At 39.3% G+C, this 6427-nt stretch overlaps 1 long non-coding RNA gene across 1 annotated transcript; it reads right to left on the bottom strand.

Annotated features, from left to right (window-relative positions):
• Positions 1 to 5464: 5464 nt before the first annotated feature.
• Positions 5465 to 6093, bottom strand: LOC141394883 (uncharacterized). Its single transcript, XR_012410513.1, has 3 exons — positions 5960 to 6093; positions 5643 to 5828; positions 5465 to 5577 (listed from the first exon to the last, which is right to left on the bottom strand). It is a non-coding gene; the product is annotated as an uncharacterized lncRNA (long non-coding RNA).
• Positions 6094 to 6427: the final 334 nt, after the last annotated feature.

Below are 6427 nucleotides of genomic sequence, written 5' to 3'. Positions count from 1 at the left end.
CAAACGGTTATCTGTACGATATTACCAGGGAATACTTGATTTAAAATCGGAAGTAGTGAGCTGCTTGGAAAATTCAGCAAATGAATCATCTCTGGCCATTCCCAAGTGAGTGGCGATCAGAGACTTTCCGTACCGAAGTACACATCTGAGAAGATCCCCATTCCCCCACACGATGTCATAGGGGGTTTTTGCAACTTTCATGCTATTTTCACAGGAAGTATGGACTTGGGTGCCACCGTGGTGCAATGGTATGCATACCCGCCTTGCACGCTGAAGGTCGTGGGTTCGATTCCCCGGCCAGTCAACATCAAAATTTTCAACGGTGGCAAAAATACCCCTCAGTAATATTGGCGACATTTCCTGAGTATTTCAGCCATGTAAAACTTCTCTACAAAGAGGTGTCTTAAGACACGCCGTTCGGACTCGGCGATAAACAGTAGGTCCCATATCATTGAGCTAATATGAATCGGGGTGCACTCATTGATATGAGAGAAGTCTCCCTTGTACCGTATGGGATGTTTGTGGAACCATTATATATATATATATATATGGACTTGCCCCTGATGAAACTTGTACCGTCGTATGGAGGGCAGTGCATACAAGTTGCTAAAATAAAAATCAAAGCGATTCGAGAGATGGCCCTAAACTAAACTTTCCCGAAATTTTGTGTGGGAGGTACCCGAAGGAGTGGACCTATTGAGACCATATTGAAACCTCATATTACTCTGGTAGAAAGTTTACGCTATACAAAGTATGGACCAAATCGGTCACTCCGTTCAAGAGTTATCGTGCGCACAAGCTTTCCGACCATTTTCGAACTTTTGTGGGGGAGGTACCGGAAAGAGTGGACCGATGTTGCTCATCTTCGAACTTAAACTAAGTTTGGGCAAAATATTACAAAAGCCAAAATTTGAACCGAATCGGTTCATCCGTTCGAGAGTTATCGTGCGCTCCAGCCAGCAGGACAGACAGACGGACGGACATGGCTAGATCGACTCCAAATTGTCTGAAACACATTTCGTCCAAACATACTTGGGGTCTAAAACCATTATTTCGATTTTCATCGTATCAAAGTGTATATACCCTCCCTTAGCCTAAAGGCTGAGGGTATAAAAATCCAGAGCCAAATACATGTGGAGTTATGATTTCACTACATCCTTCGGTGCAGTCCACACAGAGTTATGAAAAATGCACTCCGTTGGATACATTTTATATGCACTTGCTTAATGATCCCTATAAAACAAGTCAGTTTGTTAATCCCTACCCGGTGTATAAATTTCTAAGAATTTTTTATAAAATAAAGAAATAAAAGAGAAAGTTGCAAACATTTTTGCGGTAATTCACGAGACGGTAATTTTAATGGAGTGGAGTTAGAGTCCTTGTCGAAAGCTGTACTAGTGATGGGAATGCAACATAAAAAACCTTTTGGATGATGGAGCAAAATCAGATGCGCTTGAATTAAGGCAACATAAAAAACCTTTTGGATAATGAAGAAAAATCAGATACGCTTGGATTAAATGGAGAACGGAGGAAGTAAGCTCAGTTGTGATTGAATTTAATGGAAACTTTTTGAATTTGTGTTTATATAATAAAGTTCTTTGTGTTCTTGTTTTACACAAATAATAAATCAATTTTATTTATTCTGGGATATTTCGCAATAGCTTGCATTTTTATTGCTTCTTTAAACTGATTAAAAACACAATCCGGAGAGTGCCTTTAAATTCAATCCAAAACACTACATCCAAAGCTGTGATTTGTATCGAAAACGGAGTGCATCCTAGCTGTGTGCTGTGGAAGCAAAATGGAGTGCAAACTCACTCCGTACCTATAAAAATAAGGGTCAACATTATGACTTTTTACATTATTTTTGTGTCATATCCAGATTTTTATTAGTTAACGGAACAAAGACTTGGTTTAAAAATATTATAGCGCTAAAAATAATTTTTATGTGTAAGTTGCAAATGTTTTGCCCGATACTGTATGTAAAAACAATTCGACACAATACCCGAGTATTTACCCAAGTGTTGGGTAAAAACTCTATAACTGCCGAACCACGTGACGTAGGCTGACAAAATTTGGATCAAATCTTACTTATGTCAACTGAACTTCTGGTATTGAAAATGGGTCCATGGGTCTCTGGGCCCATGTTTTGATATAGTTGTCATATAACCGTAACTCCCGATTTAAGGTATTTTTACATATTAGCCACATTTTACAATAATATTAACTGTAATTAGGCAGAATGAGTTCTCAATGTGTAGAAAATATCCTGACTAAAATTTTTCAACATAGGTCCACGTTTTCTTGTAGCCCCATATAAGGGTACCCCGATTTTGAGTATTTACCCAAGTGTTGGGTAACAACTCTTTAACTGCCGAACAACTTGACGTAGGCTGACAAAATTTGGCTCAAATTTTTCTTATGTCAACTGAACTTCTGGTATTGAAAATGGTGTCTCTGGGTCCATTAGGGCTATGTTAAAACATGGACCCAGAGACCCCATTTTCAATACCAGAAGATCAGTTGACATAAGAAAGAGTTGAGCCAAATTTTATCAGCCTACGTCAAGTTGTTCCGCGCTTAAAGAGTTGTTACCCAACACTTGGGTAAATACTCGAAATCGGGGTTCCCTTATATGGGGCTAAAAATGTGAATTTTGACCGCGATTTACTTTTTTTGTTTTTTTTTTATTTTTCTCATCTATGAACATCGTCGTTTCAGAATCCGCAAAAACTTCCCAGGTGCAAGCTCCTTTCATTTAAAGTTGGTTCAAGAGCACCGTGCACTCCGTCTAAAACAGGAGGCTGGAAATCGGGAAATTTGCGTTTCCTCGTGAGTAAGTTCCGTCTTCTCTAGGTTAACTCCAAGATCATTGTCTTTGGACCCGTACCTTTGCAAAAGGTCAGACCGGGTAGGTAAAATTTGACACTTATCAGCACTATCATAGATCAGCATAGATCACCTCCTTCTTAGTCATCAGCCGGTCACAACACACAAGAATCTTATTTATCACCGAAAGAGGTAAGATACCCCCACCCCCCCCTGCGTTGAGCCTCTATTAACAGTTTTCCTCACGGAACTCTCTCCTATGCACGAGTTGATGATGCTGCTTTTCAACTTCACATCATTTCATCCCACAATGATAGAGGAAATGTCTGTGTTGCTGAGAACAGTATGGATTAAGTCAAGCTTCACCTTATTGAAGATCCCCTCTATGTCGTGAAAGTCCACCAGGGTGAAGTTTGAATTCTCCATATTCCATCTCATGTAGGGCGGTTTCCACTGATTTTCCCTTGGCGTGCTGACATCTTTTGATTGGTTTGGGATCTAATTGCGCCCTTATTTACGGATCTAGTAACTTTTCAGTCGTTTTTAATTGGTCTATAGTCTTTGGGTTATCACCAATTGAAGTCTTAAGAGGTTAGTTAATCTGTCTATCAGCTGTTCATCCTCGACAGTCAGAATACGTTCAAAATCCAAACTACCGGAAACGTGAATCCCTGATAGTAGATCCAGATTCTTTAGATCAGAGTTAGTCTAGCAGCCATTGCTCCGCTTGATACTACCTATGGATTTGGGAACCTTGGATAGTATCTCCCTCAATAGACTCACAAAAACTAGACCAACAGCTCCGCTTAGTTTTCTTGATTTCGCTCTTGTAAATTCTCTAGTAAATTTTGGAATTAACCTTGTAGGCATACCAATCCGTACTAAGTTTTGTCTTACTGGCTTTATTGTAGGAGTTCCTACCGATTTCCAACAGATTACCTTGACTAGGATTAACAAAAATGTTTGGGAGTTTTCCCATCGCCCGAAAGCACAATTTCTCAAAAACGATCTTCGATCAGCAGCCATCGACTTCGCTGATTTTTCCCTTCGAGAGTAGCTCGTCTGGATCCAATAGTCGTTTGGAGCCTTTCTTTTTTATTACACCCATACCCATTCGATGGCACCCATCTTGACTATAACCTTTAGTAGGGGATCTCCTACATAGACACAGCCGCTGATAATAATAATTGTTCCACAAACATCCCACAAGGGTGTCACCGTGGTGCAATGGTATGCACACCCGCCTTGCACTCAGAAGGTCTGCGATTCGATTCCCAGGCCAAGCGACATCAAATTTTCAACAGCGGCAAAATACCCCTCAAAGATTTTGGCGAAATTTCCTGAATATATCAGCCTTGTAAAACTTCTCTACAAGTGGTGTCTTAAGACGGCGGATTCGACGATAAACAGTTCGGATTCGACGAAAAACAGTAGGTCCCATATCATTGAGCTCATATGTATCGGGGTGCACTCATTAATGTGAGAGAAGTCTCCCTTGTCACACAGCCGCTGATACACTTTCCAAAGTTGGGTGAGGTGAGCTACTGTTCTAACTAGAAAGAGCAAAGATTCGTTGTTCTCACAGCAGATTATCCTAACACCCCTATAGGGGACAACAAGTATGCTTGGGAAGTTCCCCATCGCCGGAGAACCCAATTTCTCGATCAACGATCTTTGATTAGCAGTCATCGATTGTCGCGGATTTTCTCATTAGGAAATGCTCGTCTCGAGACATACGTCGTTTGGTGCCTTTATTTGCTACTTGAGTTAGTTTTTGTGGCTAACTTTGCAGTTGTATCTTTCCCGGTCTTAGTCTTTTGATAGCAAGCAAAGCGTTTGACGTTTGGGTCTCTTGCTTTTCTTTCCTATTTTAATCTGACCAAGTTTTTTGTTAAGTACTTCATGAGAACAATGGTCGTTCACAAGACACAGGAGATCCTTACTGCCTACGTTCTTATACAACTTTGACGCGAGACCGAATCTTATGCAACAGAGACCCAAAAGTGCAGTTCAGCCTCATGCATCTTTAAATGTTCTTGTCCTCGCGTATCTATTGACATCCTCATGACAAGACTCCCAATTCTCTGGACTGTGGATAATAAATCTGGATGTGGTTTTCTAGCGATTCGAATTCTCACTAGCGAGAATTGTTATGGGTGCCGGCATAGACACAACCGCTAAGTGACACTCTTACCAAAGCTGCCAACACGGAAGTTCAAAGATTCCTCGTTCTCACAACAGATTACCTTCACACCTCTATTTATATGACAAAATTTTTCGCAGACGATCTTCGATAAACAGCCATTGAATGTCGCTGATTTGTCCCCATCAGGAAGAGCATGTCTAGAACCATCAGTCGTTTGACGCTTTTACATGCGACTTTGCTACTTCGTTTAGCTTGTGTGGCTGTATATTTCCGGGTTTCAATCTTTTGATAGCAAGCAGAGGTAGACCGTTTAAAGTCTCCACAATTTGTCTTTGTCGTTGTAAAATATGTATTGAACAATTCCGGTTCAATGGAGTCGCTAGGTCCCACAGACTATTGAGAGTTGATCTTGTGACATAGGATGTTTACATATCGCCAAGTTTATTAAATCCACTTGATTTTGTTAATAAAAATTGACAACACTGTTGCTATCCGTAGGGCTTAGGGAAAACTTTATTTTGGTTGATAGCTTACCGAAAATTTTCGATAATTAACGAAAAATGAGTTACACAATTCCTCTACAGAGTCGGTGCATTATGATCCTAACCCGAAAAAAAAAAAATATTTATTTCCTTATCTTTTTTTATTACCATTTTTTTTTACTTACACCTCTCTCTGTAGAATATTCCATATCGTCACCTGAAATGCTTGTTTGTGACTTGAACATGCGACCTTTATCAACCAAACAGTTGCAACAACAACTCTAAAAATGCTACCACAAATAAAGGGTAAAACTAGTTCGTCTTGAACGCATTCGAGCAATTTCCTCTTTGTTTTGTTTCCATTTTCGCATCTACAAACAAAAATCAACCGGTTGGGGCGGCAGTAGAGACAAAAACAAGAAATCAAGCAAAAATAAAATGACTCATTGCAAAAAAAAAGTTTCTTGGGAAACCACTCTTGTCTAGGTCTTATCTAATTTACCCGTAAATAAAATGCGCCACCATTTGGGCCAAATACATATTATGAAATAATTTAAATCTATTTCATAATAAACAAAGATCTTTAAACAAAACAAAAACCTTCGAAAAAAAAACAAGAACAACAACAGCAAATGCAAGGTAATATTCTACGTCGCCTTCTTCATGTGGGTCAACCATATTAACATTAGAAAGAGGACAATATTCTACAAATTTCTATCTCTAGAAATTTTCGTCAACAGAGCAAAAAACAACTACGTAAAAAAAAAACTAAAAAATGCCGCTTATCGAGAGCAAGAAAAACGTAAATAAATAGAGAGCGGTAATTGTTTGTAACCAAATCTCTCACTGAATAGGAGAGATGTGAATGTTAGTGCGGCGCATATACTGAGAGTAGAGTAATTTTCAAGAGAGATAAGGTTTATTATTTTTATTTGAGGTTTGTATGTAAACAAGTTGTTGTTGTTTGTTT

Source organism: Musca autumnalis, unplaced genomic scaffold (assembly GCF_047663935.1).
Source record: "Musca autumnalis isolate F117 unplaced genomic scaffold, ASM4766393v1 scaffold_2, whole genome shotgun sequence".
NCBI lineage: Eukaryota > Metazoa > Arthropoda > Insecta > Diptera > Muscidae > Musca > Musca autumnalis.
Note: the sequence above shows the minus strand (reverse complement) of the source record. Positions and strands in the feature narration are given on the sequence as shown.